Source organism: Molothrus aeneus, chromosome 2 (genome assembly GCF_037042795.1).
Source record: "Molothrus aeneus isolate 106 chromosome 2, BPBGC_Maene_1.0, whole genome shotgun sequence".
In the NCBI taxonomy this organism is placed as follows: domain Eukaryota; kingdom Metazoa; phylum Chordata; class Aves; order Passeriformes; family Icteridae; genus Molothrus; species Molothrus aeneus.
In genome coordinates this window covers 88,766,140-88,785,356 of record NC_089647.1, presented here as the reverse complement: position 1 = coordinate 88,785,356, position 19,217 = coordinate 88,766,140, and positions in this window count along the sequence as shown.

Below are 19,217 nucleotides of genomic sequence, written 5' to 3'. Positions count from 1 at the left end.
ATTTTGTCTTCTGCTTGAAGACTTCCCTCCTTTTTCTCCTCGCCTCTCTCCTGCACACTGTCAGAGAGATGACAGCCTTTCCTCTGCTGTGGCTGGGACTCTCTGGGATACCCAGCAGGGAGACACCCCCAGACAATATATCAGGTCAGCCACAGCACAGGTATGAATGTGGCAGAGGTGTGATCTGACCTACCCACCCTCCTCTTTTTCCTCTGGACATTAGCATGCTGTCTTTTCCTGCAGCATCTGAGTGACAACACTAACAAGGCTGTGGACATAAACCAGAGAATTACTGAGCAAATGAAGGCTGAGAAAATCCAAGGATGAAATGGAAAAGTGAGCAAGAAAAATACAGAGCTGAGAAGCCAGCAGAAAAAGTGGAATTAAATCCCATATCTTTACTTAGGTTTGTGCAAATATTCTACTTTTATATCATGCAAGTGACTCAGGACTCCCTCAGAACTGAATTTGAGGATGATGAGGCAAAATCTGGCAAACAGCCTTTCCATGCTGTTCATGGTCTTGCTCAGCACTATTTCTCTCCTCCCACACAGGAGTTTCTTTAACACATGAGAGATGATTCTGGGGAAAGTTTTGAAATGCTATCATAAAGGCAAAAATAAGAACTTAGCTTTCAAGTGCTTTTCCTATTTAAACTGATAGAGAGGAGCCTGATAGGAAAGGTTTTTAGGCTTCTGGATGCCACAAATCTCTGGAAGAGGGAAAGCATCCTGTTGGGCACATTGTTGCAGATGTCCTTCTGTCCAGTCACACTGTGTGTCTGTCACCCAACAGCCACTGAAGACTGATAATTTCCACATACATCATAAGAAGGGTGGTGCTCTTAAATACAGCTCTTCTTTTTTTTATTTTTTCCTCTGCAGGAGTCATGCAAATAAGCAATTAACTAGAGAAACAAAACCCTAGAGGGATGTAGGGTTGAGGTTATCTCCTCATTAGACATCAGAGAATTGACACCAAAGGAGAAGTTTTGGGTTGAGTTTAGGTATTGTTTGATAATGCTGAATCTAACACAAATTCATAAACAACTAATTTTCAACTTTTTATTTGCATAGAACAGTAAGACCCTGCTCTTGTATTTAATTGCTATAACGTCTCTGCTTCTAGTTGTATCTGGTGTACATGTTTCACTTAAACGGGCAATTTTTCAAGTTTATCCTCTTATAGACAGAAATCTCAACACATCCCTATTTTACTTTGTCTGTATTTTAAATTCTCATTGTGGTCTGAAAGGTATTAAGAATTTTTTCCAACAAATTTAAGGATTTGCTATTTGTCAGCTAGAAATCTGCTATGTCAGCTTCAAGAAAGAAATGTTTTGGTTTCTCTGAAGTTCTGGTCTCTGTCAGGTTCTCAGGCACTATGGCAATACAGAAACATAATTATGCATCGGGTGCCAAATTACACAGGTGCAAAACTAGTTTGTACCAGATGAGAGAAAACAAATGCTTCCTCCTCACTTTGCAAGCAAAATCTGATTGTATGAAAAAAAAAAAAAAAACAGAAACATCTATATTATTTTTTTTTTTAATTTTTAAAAATCTCTCCACCAAGAACCAAGGTATTTTAGAAATGTCTCTGCAGTGACTGTTGAGATCTGTTTATTAGCTCTCTCATATCCACATCCTTTCCACACACAGCAGGCTTGCTGGGCAAATGATGCCTGTGACCTTGCAACTCTGCTGCTACAGAGTTGTGTTCCCTGGGGAAGCAGTGGAACACGGTAGGAATCAAGCTGATGTAGGGGAACCACTGAACCACAGCTTTCATAAGGTCCTAGGGTCAAGGTTTCAATTGATTAAATTTATTTTCTCAAAAAATTACATATTTGTTTTGGAAAGCAAACACTTATTTGGGAAAATAAATGTTACATTGGTTTACACCAAAAACAGTTTTGAAGGAAGATTTTAGGCAATTGCTGTGGTTTAGGAATGGTACTCTCCAGTTTAGTGTTCCCACTGAGACTCTCCAAACCATGCTGCTACTTGCTTGGTACCCTCTTCCTTGTCCCTCTCCCCCATCCCCTTAGATGGGCTGGAGAGGAAAATTGGAAGCACAAAAAATAAATATCATGGGTTAAGATAAGAACAAGTTACTGGAAACAGCAATGAGATAAGAAAACAAACAGTAAGAGCAGCAATACTGATGACAGAGGGTAGGAGAAAACAGACATTATTGCTCACCACAGTAGACAATACCCAGCTGCCCCCTCCTCCATGCCACCCCCACTGCCCCTCTGGCTCAGAGCCAGTGCTACCCCACTGCTCCTTCTGCCATGCTGGTTTCACCAGAAGGAAGCCCTTCTCCTTGGAAGACAAAGTTTCTTCTTCCCACACCTGGCAATGGTGAGGTGGCATAGAACAACCTCCAGGTACTGGTCATGGCCCATCCCAGCTACTGCAAAAATTGAACCTGTCCTGATGGAGCCAGGAGACTAACTTAAACAAAAAGTAGAGTATTGGTCTCTATAAAAGTAGTTTGTGATGAAACAAGAGTCTACACAGCCACAAGATCTAAAATTGAGACAATTACTGCATGCTGCTCCCAGGTCTTAGTTGTGGTAGAGGATTACTCTGATACTTTAAGTAGAAATACCTTGAAAGAGAAAAAGGCAACAACATGTTGCACCTGATGGCCATTTATAATTTTGTTCAATGATTTGATCTTTTACATCAAGCCTCATATTCTGAAAACAGAAGGCTGAGTAAGAATCCCAGATTTAATTTTTTAAAAAGACATCTTCATGTGATAGATAGAGCAAACCTGTAAGGTTAACATCTAATCTTTCCCATCCCACACATATGCAACCTCTCCTTAACACCACAAGCCCGAGTATCAGGAAGCCATTAACACAAGCCAGAGGCACTGCTTTTAATCTCATGTTTGTTGAAATCTGCCTCATTGTTTGTCTTTTTCTTAACACTTGGCACTGGCAATGATTAACACTGCCAACATTTTCCTTGCCAGAAAAGAAGGGTTTTTTTCTGTTTTTTTCCAGTGATGCCTGGAGACACCTCCCACTCTGAGGCTGCCTTTCCTCCCTTGCCTATGGAGAGAGCAGCTAAGGAGGACAGAAATCTCATGCCCCTTTTAAGAGAGGTGTTCTCTAGAGGGAAGGAAGGAAGGAAGGAAGGAAGGAAGGAAGGAAGGAAGGAAGGAAGGAAGGAAGGAAGGAAGGAAGGAAGGAAGGAAGGAAGGAAGGAAGGAAGGAAGGAAGGAAGGAAGGAAGGAAGGAAGGAAGGAAGGAAGGAAGGAAGGAAGGAAGGAAGGAAGGAAGGAAGGAAGGAAGTTTATAAATTTCTTGTGGGTCTAGGACAGTGGAGAAAGAGTCTCTTCTCTTTTTCACTGCTGAAACATTACTCAGAGGCTGCTGATAGCCTCTCTCTGCCCCTCTTCAGACACAGCACTGTACCACCAAGGATTACCCCAACAAATACTGCTTGGCAAAAAGCTGTGGTCAGTTGCTTGGCTGACCTACAGTCTAACCTAGGTTGGTTCAGAAAGTGAGAGCTACCAGGACAAGTCCAGTTGTGTTTTCTCAACAGTCTGTGGGGTAAGACACCTGACTTACAGTGATGCAGGGACCTGGGCTAAGCTTAGCTTTGCATGGGGAACATCTCTACCTGCTTCTTCTCAATTTTTGCTCTTGGGAGTTGGGGCAACTAGGAGAGGCATTTTTAGCTAGCCATTTGCAGCTGGATGTTTGCCAGCTCCTGTTCATCTCGTGAACACCACAGAAGCACCAGATCAGATTTGATAATCTGGCCTATTAATTTTTGGTTATTTTACCAGGGATAGAAGAGTACCCTCTTCACTTGTTAGCAGCTAATAGGTCACAAGTTGGCTGGTTTACCAAACATAAAAACAATTTGCTGATAGCAGGGACCTAGACCCTAAAAGGAGACAACACACATTTGGCTGGCAGCTACCTCACCACCCCAACAAAGGAGAGATATGGGGTATCCGTGGCTCCTTTTAAGCTGTCCCAGGAGTGAACTTGTTTCTGATTTTTAGGCTGTCTGTCTGCTAAGACTTTCTTGTGTATTGCTAACAACTGCTCTGTGAGCCAATACTTTTTAAGAGCTGCTATTATTCACCCACACTGCCCTGCCTGAAAAACAGACATAAGATTTTGGTAGCTCACTCCTTACCTCACTGCATCAGTGAGATCCTGCCACCAAAGACAAAGGGTGAAGGATGAAAGCCAAGTCATTCTGTTGTCAACTGTCAGGCTTCAACAGTCTTAAATATGCTGGAAAGGCTTAGATTTATTTAATTTCAAATGATTGCAGTGCCAGATGCAAAAATTCCTATGCATCCCTAATGATGTATATTCTAATTGCATATTCTTCCTTCCCTCGTATTCAGCAGCTACAAAACTTGGAAAGAAATGCCAGTAGTAGATGAAGAGAGTGTGAAAGCTATGAAGAGGTATGGAGGAGGGGAGAGAAGGCTTAGGATGGACCAAAGGTCATTGCAACCCCTTCCTTGCTCACTGTCAACCCTCTCCACTCTCCAACCTCACGTTTCTTCAGCCATTCCCTTGGATTCCCCTGCCACCTTTCAAGAATCTTCCTCTACTAGGACGATGCTTAAGGTGAGAAGGTAACTTGTAAGGCACTGAAATGTGGCCCTCAGCTGTGACTCACACTGGGAGCAGCCCTTGGACCTCACATTCTACAGAGCACTTTGGCAGAGGAACAGGGGTGGGGCTTGGTTGCCTGAAGTTCATGGAGTTATAACAGGCACACTTTTTGTCCTTATTAAGACAATGGGCTGAGTGTGGCTATTGGTGGTATTGTATTTGTGTGAAGAAACACCAGCCATGATGTAAGAACCTGAAGGTTAGGGAGTTCACTCCACTGCCCACACATTGGCTCATGCCCTGTGTGGTGCCCTGGGCTCCTTCATGCAGCCACAGCAGCACAGGCCACCTCCAGCCCCTGCGCCCTCCCTCCTGCCCCATGCAGGTGTCTCAGAGACAGCAGGGTATATTCAGTAGCTTGAAACACCTCCCTGTGAGCAACTGACTGGAGCTCTCAAGGGCTAAGAATAATATAATTTCTACTTCTAGGAGTGAATAGGCTGCTCCAAAGGACAAACAACCTAAGAGAGGTCAGACTCTCTAAAGATTCATGCTCTAATTCTTTGGTCACGCTCACAGACTTCAGGCTCACAACTTCCTTGTATCTTGTATCTGTATAAACTCCAATTATGCTGCAACAGTCGCAGGTTCCTTTTAGAACTTTCTTTTAGGATCAAGTCACAAAGCAAAGCTATTTACAAGCCTCCATTTATCCTCTTTTTCCATACACACATTACCTTTCTATTTTTGTGCTTATCTCTCACGTTACCTTTTCAACAACTGCCAAAATGACAGCTACTGCTGTGCCACGGCTCCTTCCTGGCACCCCACGTTTAGCCCCCAGGTGCATTTTCCAGGAGCTGGAGGGAGCAGGCGTTGGTGTGCAGGCAAGCATATGCTTTATGGCAATGCTGAGATGCTGGGAAGCAGTAGTTGCAGTGTTGATCATATCAAGGCAGCGTTACCAGGAGACACCTCACCGCATGGCAAGCGCGCGCCGTTGGAGGCTTTTTGCCCTCTGGAAGGTAGTGGGTGTAACATTTTTCTGCTCTCTCTCGCTCAGACATGAAGGATGAGCAGCTTAACAAGGTCACATTTGTTAGAGGCACGCATATTTCCATCTGCTCAGGCGGATAGCAAAGTTCCTGGCACAAAGCAAGAAGACAGTCTAAAAAGGAATTGTTTCAGAGGGGAGTGCCTAGGCACAGCTAGGAAAACAGTGGTGGGTAGATACCATGCGCTGAGACGGGCACATATAGATTAGATCAAAGGCTCGCATACTCATCAAGCAAAACAATAAGTGTTACTTCTTTTTTTCAAAATCCTTCTAGCTGTTTTGCTTTCCTGGGCACCACTAGCAAAGTGGCAGAGAAGATGCATAAGCCTTGGCATAATGAACCCCCAAAGCTGAAAATTCCCTCCTTCACTTCTAAGGCAGAACCTGCCTGCAAAACGGTTCATGGCTACTGCTGAGACTTTGTTAGATTGAGCAAGCACTGCTTCATCTGGTGAGCCTTAGCCAGGAGATCCACAAAGATATAAAGCTAGTTCAGGTGGCAGCTTAAATTTCTTTCATGGTGGATGAATATAGAAAAAAAGTCTGTGAGGTGAGAGGCTGACAAAAAACTCTGAACATAATTTTTGCTAAATCCCTTTGAGATGAAATCTATAGCTTCACTTCTTTCACACCCAGGACTCAAGGACATCCAGAGCACAGATGTTTCAAAATCTAGTATCTTACAAAATATGGTATCTTGACTCTGCCAAAATAATAGAAATGAAGATGTCCTTTAGGTTCAATTTTATAAATATTTTCTTTCTATTTGCTAAACATATTAAACAACTGACTGTATGTGCTGAAATAAGGCATGGGGGTTGCGAAGGAATAAAGAAGAGAGCAGTGCCTAAAGAACAAAACTATTCTTTGCATTTTTGTCTTCAGACTTGTAGGAACATTTAGTAATTAGTAGGGAAAGGACATGAGAGTAGAGAATAAGAAGACACAGAAGAATTTTTCCTTTGAGGCATCGCTAGGGTGATTTTTATGATGACATACATCACCAATGAAAGCTTATCTTTGTATCCTCTTTTAGGTTCACTCAGGTTTAAGGCAATGGCATTATCCTCTGTTGACTTCTGAAAAATGTAGCCCTTATTTGAATACATACCATAATTTTTAACCCACAACTATTTCCTTTCCTATAGAAAACTTTCTGCAAATTTTGCAATTTTGGAATTTTCCAAGAATTTCTGTATCAAAAATACAGACTAAGCTTACACTACCTGAGACTCCTTCTAAATAGCAGACAACAGGAGATATTCCTGCTTTTTGGTCCAAGGTCCGTCTCTTCCCTATCTGACTTTGATATTGATGTCTCAGTGAAGAAAACCACATAGCACAAAAAGAGATGCTTGATTTTTAGACTTTGGAATGTGTTACCAGAAGGGAGCCAAAGCCCACTGACATAGGAGCAGAAAGCCAGGCCCTTGGCTAAGTTCTGACTAGGAATACACCTCCATAGCTGGATGCAAGCAGATGGATCATGTGGTAATGGTTCACCTGCAAAAACACCCCAGCCACCCTCTAGCTCCTGGGATGGATGATCAGAGGCACACTAACTGAGGGCTGAGCGAGATCTAGGCAGCTAAGCAAGTCCATGTGGTACTAACACTGCCACCCACATATCCTGGCTGAGCCTCTGCTTCCATGGGCACACCTGTGTTTGGGAACTCCATGGATCAGAGGATGTGAGGATCAGAGTAGTAGGCAGCTGGGCTGGAAGGTTCTCATAGGGGTGTGCAAGTATCCAGCCTGTTCCCAACAGGTTGCCACGGCCTAGAGACTGCTAGGAGCCATTATATGTGCTGCAGAAGGGATGAGAAGCAGTAACTGTCGGGGAAGCCCCATATCAGCCAAAATATTCATTTGGCTTCAGAGCCAAGAAGATAGGCCAGCACCAACTTGAATAATGCACTGTAACATCTTATCAAGGGTTTTCCTGGAAATCATTCTCAAGCTCCCAGACAGATTTAGTTGCTGTCATTGGTGTAGACTGACAGTAGGCAGGTTGCTAAAAATTGAACATTACATAAAGTTTCAGCCATTCCAAAACCAGGATGACATTTCTAAACTTAAGAGTAAATACTACGTGAAACATATAGCCAAAGAATTTAAGAGCTACTTCACTTGCCATTGGCAGGTGCTAGGGTATGGATATACAGTGAGGGCAAACCATCAATACCTGGAAATGGTTCCTAAAGACAATGTTTATCTTTTACTTAGTTTAATTAATAGCTAATGACAGACACATGGTGATGGATAACCACTACCTGCCTTAATCTAAGTCAGGCTTCACAGTGCTCCTCCTGGTGTGTTTGGCTCACTTGAAGAGGGCTATCAACAGCAATTCATCACCTCTGAAGTGGGGCTGATAGCCAGCAGAGTGTTCTCAGAAACTCAGCTCCTGGGGAGGGATGACAAAAGTTGGCTCTGCAGGAGCAGCCCCGAGCTCTGCAGCAGCAGTCAGGAGGCATTTCAGGGGCCAAAGTCCCTGCTGTCCTGGTGAGGGGGCTGCTGTAAGATACAGGGCTGTAGCACAGTAGAGCCTGTCTCCAGGATGAACATGGTGAAAAGGGACCATTTTACCCTCCTGCTCTTCTGAATGGGACTGCAGGCACTTTGGGAGAACCTTCACTGTTCTGGACTCATCTTTTGTTTCACATTTAGCAAGCAGAGGTCTTGACTTTTTGACTCTTTGTAGGGCTTCTAAGGACTCAACCACAAGAATAAGTGATAGTCAGCTGATCAGAGACCATGATGGCAAGCAGAATAATAGTCTGGGTCCAAAACAGTGCACTTCCCTAAACTGAACTTGTCAGGATGTAAAAGAGGATAGCAATCCACTGATGCCAGAAGTCCTGAAAGGCACAAAGCTGCTTCACAGCTTAAATGCAGCCCTCTCCACTGTTGATGCATGAAAGCATGAGATATTGAAGGAACAAATGAGGAGTACTGGAATTCATTAATTAGCTAACATAGAAATTTTTTAAGTGATAACCAATGTTCATTTATAGAGGTAGAGGCATCTCTCAATAATCAGATCATAACACTCTGCAGTAACTCTGTGTTTGCATCTGTTTAAAAAATGTCTCCTGTTATATGCCTCTGTTAAAATGATGAGGGAAAGAGGAAAGACTGTATTTTTTTCTTTGGTATTCTTTATTGTCACAGTCCTCATGGTGAGCATTTTTGCATCTGAATTGTTGTCTCTGTATAAGTTTATTATTAATATTGTTACTGTTTATTTTTCTTATCTCATTGCTGTTTCCAGTAAATTGTTCTTACTTCAGGCTGTTGTCTTCAACTTTTGTGCCTCCAATTCTCAGTTCTATCCCACCACAGTGGGAAGCAGGAGGGGAAGTGGGACCAAGAGAGAGCAGTTGTTTGAGAGAGTCTTGGTGGAGGTACTGATTTGGGGAGTATGATTCCTAAACCATGGCACTGCACAAGCACTCTCCCAAACTGTGCTCAAAATAGTACTACTCCCGATGCACAAACTGGTCCCAATACTTTATGTCCCTTAATCATGAGACTGAACTCTTGTTGTTACTTGAGTATTTCAGGCAGATTTCATGCCCTCTTGTAAAGAGAAAAAACACAAAATAAAGATCATTTTAGGCCCCAAATGTAGCAGAAGGCTTCTGTTGAGCTTTCCTGTTTATTTGAGTGATTTCTCCACCTTCCAACACCAAATAATGCTGCTCTATAGTGGAAGTTGTGGGCTCTCTGTGGTGTTAGACAAGATCTTTTTGTGGAAAAACCCACAGATATGCACCATGCTCTCTGGCCACCTCTGTTAACTCCTGTACCAGTTTTTCTCACAATCTCTTGGAAGTAGATGGTTGGAAACACAGAGACTTAGCCTGAAACCTTCTGACCATGACAGCTTCCAGTAGTGGAGTAATTTTCTGTGATACCACAGATTCTCTTTCTGTGGTTACTCCAGCTAGAAGATCCTCTGCTAACCTTCCCACTTTCCCTCGTAGTTTCCAATGCCACATTCCCACTTTACTTGCACTGCTACCTTTTTTGGGGGGGAAGCACATGCTGAACCATGCAGGGGAACAAGCTGGATTATATTATGGTTTTTTAAAGAGCATTTTGAGGCAGCTCAGTTGTCTCAGTGCAGAGCCAGACAGAGCTGTACTCTGTAGGAGGACACAATATAAGGAAATAAAGGAAGTTTAGCAAGTAATTTTACCCCTTAAGGAGTTGCAGCTGAGCCAATTATTAGAGATTAGGAGCGGGCCTGATTTTAACAGGCCACAGCTGTTGCCAATGAGAAGAGTGTTATAAAAGAGTGGATTGGTTGGCTGAGGGGGAAACTGGAGTCAGTTGGCTCCTGTGAGGACAAGGAAGAGTCAGTGCCTAGAGGAGCCACCTACGAGAAATATCAAGGAGGTATGAAACTCTAGCAACATGGAACCCTTGTAATGTAATGACAACAGTACTTACTCAGCTGAGCCAGCTCTGTCCTGTGGTAGCAGAGGTGGGCATCTGGGGGCCTGTGAAGGAGGAGAGTTTTGGAGAGATGGAGTGAGTTTTGCTGACAGTGGTGTAGCCATGGGGAGAGTTATCCATGGAAACATGCATCACACACTGAAAAGAGCAGCTAGGTTTGCCACCTATGAATGCTGCTTTGTGAAGGGAAATGAATCTGTCAGTGAGCAAAGGAATGGCCTTTGGACACTGGAAAAAGGCAAATTAATTGCTTCAGGAAAAATTTCTCAAACTTTTCTGTTCTTTTTGAAATCAAGATACATCAAATAGGAGGTCTGGCACTTGGCAATATGGTTTAGGGGTGATTATAGTGATGTTTGTTTGATGGTTGGACTGGCTGATCTTGGAGATCCCTTCCAGCCTTGATGATTCTGTCATTCTGTGATTCTGTCTAAGCTTGAACAAGTAAGGTATGCAAGCTCTCAGGCCGCACTCTCTAGTAGTTCTTTCATTTCATGCAAGGGGAAGGTGTGAGGTTTACCTGAGCTTGCATACCTGTGCTGGCTTAACCCAGACATCTTTTCACACATTAGCAAGGGAGATTGTGATGTAGAGTACAGCTTCATCTAGAGCACACCCCTCTAGAAATTAGCATTGGCAGTCCATCTAACATTCAGGCTTGTCTCCACACATGAGGCTGAGCTGACAAATGACAAAATCACACCTTAGCTGCATTTTTTAAGTGAGAATTTAACCCATCCCTTTTTCTTTATCTGATAGTCATGGAAAGTGACTGATCCCTCAGGAATGTGGTGGTCACTGGGAGTGCTCAGGTCTGCATTCTTCATGCAGAAAGCAGGGAAACTGAGGCAGCTGGAGTATGACAGATTTCTGTAGCCTAGGTTAGAGCTACCACCTTAAGAGGCAGTGTCTGTGGGCCCAAAATAAGACAGCTGTAGCCTGGCAGGTTAGACATGGGACACAGGTAACCTCCTGCTAGTTCTTTCATTTGTCTGTGTGGGTGAAGTTGCTCTATCATAATTTGCAACTGTCATATGTGACTTGCTATACATCTCAGGTCTTCTACACTCTGTATGTGTCTGTAGCTATTAACTTCAGTTCTATAGTGCTGAAGAGCTGTAACAGGCACTTCTGTGACACATATGAGTGTCTGAAAGCCTGGGCCCCAAAGTTGTTTATTTTTAGGATGGACATGTTTGGCTCCTGTTTCTGAAGCAGGCACTCCTCCATCACAGTTGTGGTGATTGCAACCCATGCTCAACTCACACAGTTTAGGTTTTCTGCTCTCCTGTACCATCCCTGAATAGAAGACTTAAGGTGATGGAACAAGAATCATCTTCTCCAGTAGAGGAGAGCTGCAAACAGAGGGCTGTTTATCATACAGGAGAAGGAATTGTGAGGGCAGACTGGGCCTTCAGCAGCCCCAGCAGGGATGGTCCAGCCATAATGCTTGTCCCCTGCTGGCCCTGCCTTACCAGGGTTACAGGCTAGAGAGGGATGCAGGTGGCTCCCACTGCAAGAGCCACACCTATCACTTTGCTGTGTGGCTATAAAATGGTCTCAAGAGCTCTGGGGAGTTGACCATTGCAGGGCTGATAGCTGGTGAAGAATGCAGACTTTTTTCCAGGATATGAAGTCTTGCACAGTATTAACCAACCATATATTTTAGAAGTATTGAAGCAGACAGATAGAAGTAGTTTAATTTACTTCAGAATAAAATAAACTGAAGGGTGACAAGAATCCCCAGTAAAACACTAAAACCTCCAGCAGAGGCCTGAGAGTTGTTAAATCATTCCCACAGGTGAGGGGGTGCTAGAGCTCCTGCTGGGAGCATAACTTCACTGTGGAGAGCCACCTGCCTCTGGCCTGAAAGGAAAAGAGCTGTGACCAAATGTGAGCAACTCAGTGGCTCCCTCCCAGATTCATCTTTCAGATCACCCTAAACTTTTACCTGAGAGTCCTCAGGCTGGGTGTCAGTAGCTCAAGGACAACAAATGTCTGAGTTCTGCTGGGCAGTGGCTTCCAAATTATGGAACTGATTTCCCTGGAACCAATTCCTAAAGTCTTAGCACATGCTTAAGACCCTGGGCCAGAAAAAGATTTAAATGTGTGTCCCACATTATGTGTGTTTATAAATGAATGCCCATTGGCTGAAACGTGCCATAAGCATGCACAGCTCTTAGTGCTGAGAACAGGTTTTTGTCTCTTCCTGAGACTGTTGGATCACAGGCTCAAAATCCAAGGTAGGGAGCTGAACCCAAAGGGGGAGTGGGATAGGCAAGGATCCAGGTACTAAAAATAAAGTGGCCTCCTTGACCTGCAGATAGAAAACATTTCCTCCCACTCACTTGATACTGCTTTGGTGCTGGGTGAGCCTTATGTGGGGAAAGAGGCCACCACTGTCTGCAGGGACAGCAGTGAGAAGGATGCAGAAGGAGGGCATCCTTGTAGAAAGCCATGGTTGCCAGTCTGGTAAGTGTGTGGCATTGTTTTCCCATGAAATCCCTATTAACTCAGTTTTAAAGGATGAGCCCAGGCAAGCGTGTGTTGTAGAGACACTCCTCGAGACAGCTCAGGTAAGCTGCATGCTTTATAAATTCTGCTTTTGGTGTCTTTTTTTTAAGATTCTCCTAACTTAGCAAATAAATCACATTATTTAATATAAGTGAGATTGAGATTTGTTCAAACTAGATAATGCTTGGAAAATCAGGTTTTGATTATTATTTTTCCTCTGTACTTCAAATTAAAGGTGGGCTATTAATGGCAACACAGAAGTTCCTGCATAATGCAGTTTAAGCTGGGTGCTTTAAACCATTGAAACACAGAGGATCACATTCACCTTTATACGAAGGCACCAAAGTGATAGGAAATAATATTTAAATCCTTTTTCAGACCTAAACATTTTCATTAAAATTATTATAGTACGTGTCTAAGCCAAACTAATCTTGCAAAAAATGGTTTAGTGTATTCAGTACAGAGTATTTACATGGTAACAGATAAAGTGAATGCATCATCTTGCTAGCTATTAAAAACACTTAATAATTCCAGTTGGAGCACTCAGCTCTAAGAGCTGTTTTCCATTTCAGTGAACTTTATGCTGTGGAGAGGAAAGAAATGATTTCTCCACATGGCTGAGCATCAGGTTTCTTTGAGCATGGAAGCAGGCTTGTAAAGGGTAGGTGTTTATGCTTGCTTGTTTCCATCGGGAGTGTTCTCTGACATGCAAATGACCTGCCAGCCGCTAGCAGGCTTTAAGCAGATCTCCTTTAAAACCTCCTGCTGCAATCCCATGTCAGCTCAGAGCAGCATGTGCATGGATTAGCTTTGCTTTAGCAGCAGAGCTGTAGTTTCTTTAGTTGTGTGCTGCCACAGCTGGGTGAAAAGCACTGAGTGGCAAAAGGGGAAAACTATAAGTTATTTGTGGATCATAGGTTCTCTTGTCCTTTTCCCTCTCTGAATCCAGCTCCACCAAGAGATGATTTTCACTTGAAAGTTGACTTGGAGCAACACTTTCTGAAGTAGTCTTTATAGTTGGTATCTGGGAGGTTTTGTCTTGTTTTCTTTAGCAGTGCTCACTGTCTAAAATAGTGAGGATGTCCCTGAACTTTCAGGTAAACTGAATGGTGCTTTGGGCTCCATGGGCCTAAGGTGATTCACTCAGCCAAAACAATAGACACATTTTTGAAAAAAAAATTTATTTCAACCCAGCAGGAGAGGTAGTTGCAGGTAAGAATGAGCAGCCAAGACCAGGACAAGGCAGTATTTATCTAAGCCATCTGATAATAGTTAGCTAAAAGATGCCTGGCAGATGTCATGTTAAAACTGACCAGAGTGTAATGTGGAGTAAAGAGAGAAAAGCCAAAAGGAAGAGCAGGAGGGAGAAGATTTCTACCCAACGGGAGTTTCAGCCAGGATGACCGAGACACTCATTTTTGGGCAGCTACAAATGTTCCTGCTATATGAAGTCTCTGAGGTATAACATGATGTACCTGGGGAGCACAGGGAGCCACTCCCAAGTGCCCTACACTCCAGTCACAGCTGCACAGCAAATAGCACTCCTGTCATGTCACCATTCATCTCTGCAAAAATGACTGAGTGGATGTGTTGAGGGGCAGCTAATGTTGCAGTGCATTTCTGAAAGGAAATCTATCCATGACAGCATTGCATAGTTGAACACCAGCTTCCATAAATAATTAGGAAGGCAAATCTTTGCCTTTTATCTTTGTCACAGTGACTGGAATGCAGCTCACTACCTTCAGTGATTACAATTCATGCAGCACTAAAGCCACAAGGTATGCTTTTTACATGCCTGATGCACACCCCTCCACCCACCAGCATTGCTCATAAAGATCCTTTTTTTTTTTTCCAAAGATGCCAGGACCCACTGGCAAAACCTGGACACTCACCAAGTATTTGCTTGAAATAGCAATCTATTGTTAAAAACAGGAGCTCCTCACAAAAGACACATCTGACATTTCCAAGGAGTGCCAGGTGAACTAAAATATTTGGAAAGTGTCTGTTGTGAGCATGATGGAAGAAGGGGTTCAGAATGATATTTTGTAGGCAGGAGGAAGTTTCAGCAAGGACCTTACTCCACTAAAAAGGGAGATGCTGATTGAAGCCCACCTAAACCAGGTGCTATATTTTTTTACCATTGATAGCAGTTTTTATAGTAATAGCAATAATCATAACAATAATAACAGCAATAATTAATCAACATGGGATGCACTGCCCACAGTAGGGCAGTGAAGATCTAAGGTGATTGAGGATGAGCCCTAGACCACTCTCATTGTCTTGTGTGTGTATGTGAAACTTTCAAAATAACTGGTAGCAAGAAGAGGAATTTTGACAATGGCTGCCAGCTTCCATGGGAAAAAAAAAATAAATCTTTCTTATCTTTGCATGTCTCCACCTATGGTGCCACCACTGGTTGTTCTCTCTGGGTGCCTACAACACAGCTGGCCAGATGTTCTTCACCCCTTTGGCCTTTACCACTACACAGGGGTTGAGAGGAAAATCTTGCAAGAGTTTTATTCCAAATCAGCCTAGCACACCATGGAAATGCACATAGCAGGGTGCTCATACTGTCTAAGCTAACCTGCCCGGGGCACCTGTGCCCCTACTTGAGCTGCCTCTGGCCCACCTTCTGGAGGGCTCCACTGACTGCAGAAGGACTCATGAAGTTTTATTCATGGGTTGAGCTAAAGATCTGAGTCAGGCATGAGCAGAAAAGGCTGACACAGTTCAGAAAGGCTGTGAATAAGAACAAGATAACATTTGGTCAGGACATGTGTCAGAAATTGTACGTCTGCAGCTGATCTTGCCTGGGGCAGAAGATCCAGCTTTGTTTTTCTGTGAATCTGTGGTGTTCAGTGAGTCCCATGGTCAGGAGAGGAAAGCTGGAAGAAATAACTCAGAAACTGAATTTCTCAGGGAGTTGTAACAGCTTAGGAAAAAAAGATAGCTTTGGGAAAATGTGAAGAGCAGCAGATATTTAAATTTTGAAGCTTGCCGGAGGCATCACTTCTGGAAAAACCAAGCTGATACAGCAAGTAGTGGCTTGATGTGGGGTTATTCTTACATCTCTGTGATCTTCATTTTCACTAGAAGATGGTGCTAAGTGAGGAGGGGAGTGTGCATTTTTTTCTACGAAATTCAATGCCTTTATGATATGACCCTCATGAGAGGCTTTGGCAAACCTTGTCCTTGTGCCTGGCACAAACTGTACTGAACAGAGGTTATGAAGTCACAGGTAAGTTTTTTGCATTCACTTCAGCTATTTGCAAGCAGAGTTGGTCTAACACACAGCAATTTGGATGAATTAGAGGATTTAAAATGCTTCCCATCACCTTATCGTCTACTGCTGTCTCTCTGCCTGTGGAACTATTTTTATGGCCAGATCCTTACCTGTCCTCTTTAAAAACCTTGGTGCAAGGGGTCAGATCAGTGGGCACTCAGGTCTGCAGAAGTTTATCTGCTTGTGGCATCAATCAGTGTCTCATCTCTTAGGCTGCCACTGAAATTGTGCTATCTAAGGTTGTTTACTGATTGGAGAATGTAAGGTAAAGGTTGGCTGTTTAAAAGATGGATGGCCTGGGCCATATGGGCAGTTTAGTGACTATTCAGAGATTGTGCACAATTCTGCAGCCTGACCAGAAGCAGAGGGTTACTATTCAGAGACCTACAGTGTTACCAGTTAAAGTGTCTCATATGGGGACAAAATCACTGAAAACAGGGCTTTGTGTGAAATTATGCAGTCAAGGACCCGGAGAAGTCCTGTGATGTGCAGCTGCACTCCCAATAGCAATTTCACTGCTAGAAGGGAGCCAGTCCTGTCCTCCTTTCTGAGAAGAGGTTCATCTACTGTATCAGAGACATTTGCTCATGCACTGGAGAAACAGGGAAAGGGAAAGAACTATTTGCTGAGCTCTGATGTTTGGCACCTGTAGAATATGTGTATTTTCACCTGGAGTATAAGGCAGGATACTCGCACTTTTTACCACCTTGCATCTGGGGCTTGATTCAGAGACCGTGGAAACTTTTCACTGAGTCCAGGGGTCTTTGGATCATGTCCAAAAGCTGCCCAACAGCCTGGAAGAGCAAAAAGATAAACTGACTCTTTCTGCTGGAGAGATCCAGAAAAACAGTTCTACAGAGATAATTAGGATACTGTGGCATTTAGGGAATTTTGGGATTTTGTTGTTCTTGTTTGGTTGGATTTCGATTCCCCATAGAAACTCATAGTCTAACGCCTGGATTATTTTTGCTGTTACATTTCTCTTCCTGTTTTGATTTGTAAGGAGGACAGCCCTCAGGGCCTTTGGCTGCAGGGCCCATCAGGCAGCTGAAATGGAGCAGCGGGAGCTCCTGCAGAGAAACGAGGTCCGTGACCCAGCTGTCAGCCAGGGCTCCCTTTAAGAGCTGGGGCAAGCAGGAAGCACTGGGGCAGGATGAGGTTGCAGAACTGTCCCAGATGTCCCCAGGACCACACTGGGCAGATGCTGCCATGAGGGGCAGAGGATGACCAGCCCTGGTGCAGCAGCACGAGGCAATGGGGTGACCCCTGAGCCCACAGACTCACAGGGGAGTTACAAATCCATGGCAGCCCTTGTGACTGTCCCAGGAGCTAGTGAGCAAATCCCAGGAAAGGCAGAGTTTTGATTTGGGCTAATGAGAGCTGTGATTTGTTTTTGTCTGGGCCTGGTCCAAAGATAATCTTTTATAATCTGGGTTGTGTTCAGGCTGAACTGAGCTTTGCTTTTCCATTTTTGAGAAAGCCCAAAGAGCAGCCTCCCACTGTGAAAGCCCTATAAGCCAAGCTGCTGATGTGAAACAAGTCTCACATTTGTTTCCTTTCACATCTTTTACTTTAGAAGCGCACAGATGCACTTAACACACACTCTAAAAATAAAATCCTCAGAAGAGTAGGAAAATCAAGATTTTTACTTTTTAATGATTGCCTCTAGCAGCCTGCTTTATGATCTTGCCTTAGAACTGACAACACACAACTGATCAACCTTAAAAACAAAAAAGAGTTTTCACACCTTGCTACTTTTAAGATAAAATGCCTTTTAATGGCTTCTCTACTAATTAGCTGCCATGACTTCCCAATCTCTTGGTGGAGGCTCTTTTTAATGTATGTCAATATAATCAACAAAGATTACGGTCTTTTATTCAAAGTGTGTTGATAAGGAATAAGCAAACATAGTGGTGCTGCTTTCTCCCAACTAACCGGCACCTCCAGCTGTGCCACTTCAAATATCAGATCTGTATGTCACCTGCCTGGGCACTGAGGGTGAGGAGAGCACCTGGTAGGGATGAAGTGGCCTGGAGGATGGAGCAGAATGTTATTGCTATAGCCCCATCACAGAATTCTCTGCTGCTAAAGCACAGTGGAAAGCTCAGTGAAAATCACACAGCTCAATACAGGGGATTGATAAACCTTTCTCAGAGGTGGAGAGTGTAGTGCACTGCCACCACCTCCCTTACAGCTCTCCTCTTTCTCACAGGATAGCTCTTCAGCTTGAGTGAGGTGGAAATAAACATAATGCCAGTAAAGAAAAAAGCCATCTGAGTATAAATTAAAGGGTCCAAAGCCTCCCTTGCTGTAGTTAGTCTCTAAACACCTCTGTGATCTAGATGTTGCCAATAGTAACCCCAGGTTTTATGCTTTCCCCCTGAGAAATGGCTTTGCTCATGCAGTATCAAGCACTGCCTGGGCTAATACCTTTAGTGGTTATTGAGGGAATACACACAACCTCAGTAAGGAGTAACAAATCATCTGAAACACACCCTTGGATGCCCATTTTAAAATAAACATTTACAGCCTCAGTTCTTCAGCAGTCCACAAGAGGACCAGCCTAATGCCATAGCCTCAGGATATGTCAGCTTGGATAACACTTAATGTCAGCCCCTTCTTACCCTGCAAGCTGTTTGATTATTCCTAGCTAACACAATTACCTGCACTCATATTTTCCATGCAGTCTCAATACAACACTCACACATTTCAAACTGATAGTTTAATTAAATTATGGCAATTAGGGTTATTTCAGTTCCAGGAGTATGTGAGACAAAGATGCTGAGGATAAACACAGCACTTGTGCTTCCAGGGGAGTGGAGAGATTCTGTTCTGTGGGAATATGAAGCTTTCAGAGGACTGAATTTCATCAGCATTTGAATCCTCTAGAAATCATGCTTCTTCTACATATTTCAAGTTGGATATTTGTAGATGGAATCCATCAAGATTACTTGTGGAAACCTGGTCTTACACATGCAAGCAGAATTGGAGTTCCAGCTATTCCTCTGTGCTTAAGAAGCATTTTTTGTTTAGGTATCCTCTGTGGAGCCAGCAGTGCCAAGGCAGCATGCAGCATGGCTCCTTTTGTGCTGCTCCATGTAACCAGGAATGTACATTTTGTGTGCATGTGTGTGTTTGCCCATCAGGAACATATGCTCAGCCTCACTACAGGCTGGAACCATGCACACAGAGCTGCAGCAGCCTCGCCTGCATCCTGAAGGTCATGAAGTTCAGCCAACTCTAGCACCCTGACCTTGATGGAGATCCTTGCTGAGGCACTTTTCCAGCTTTCC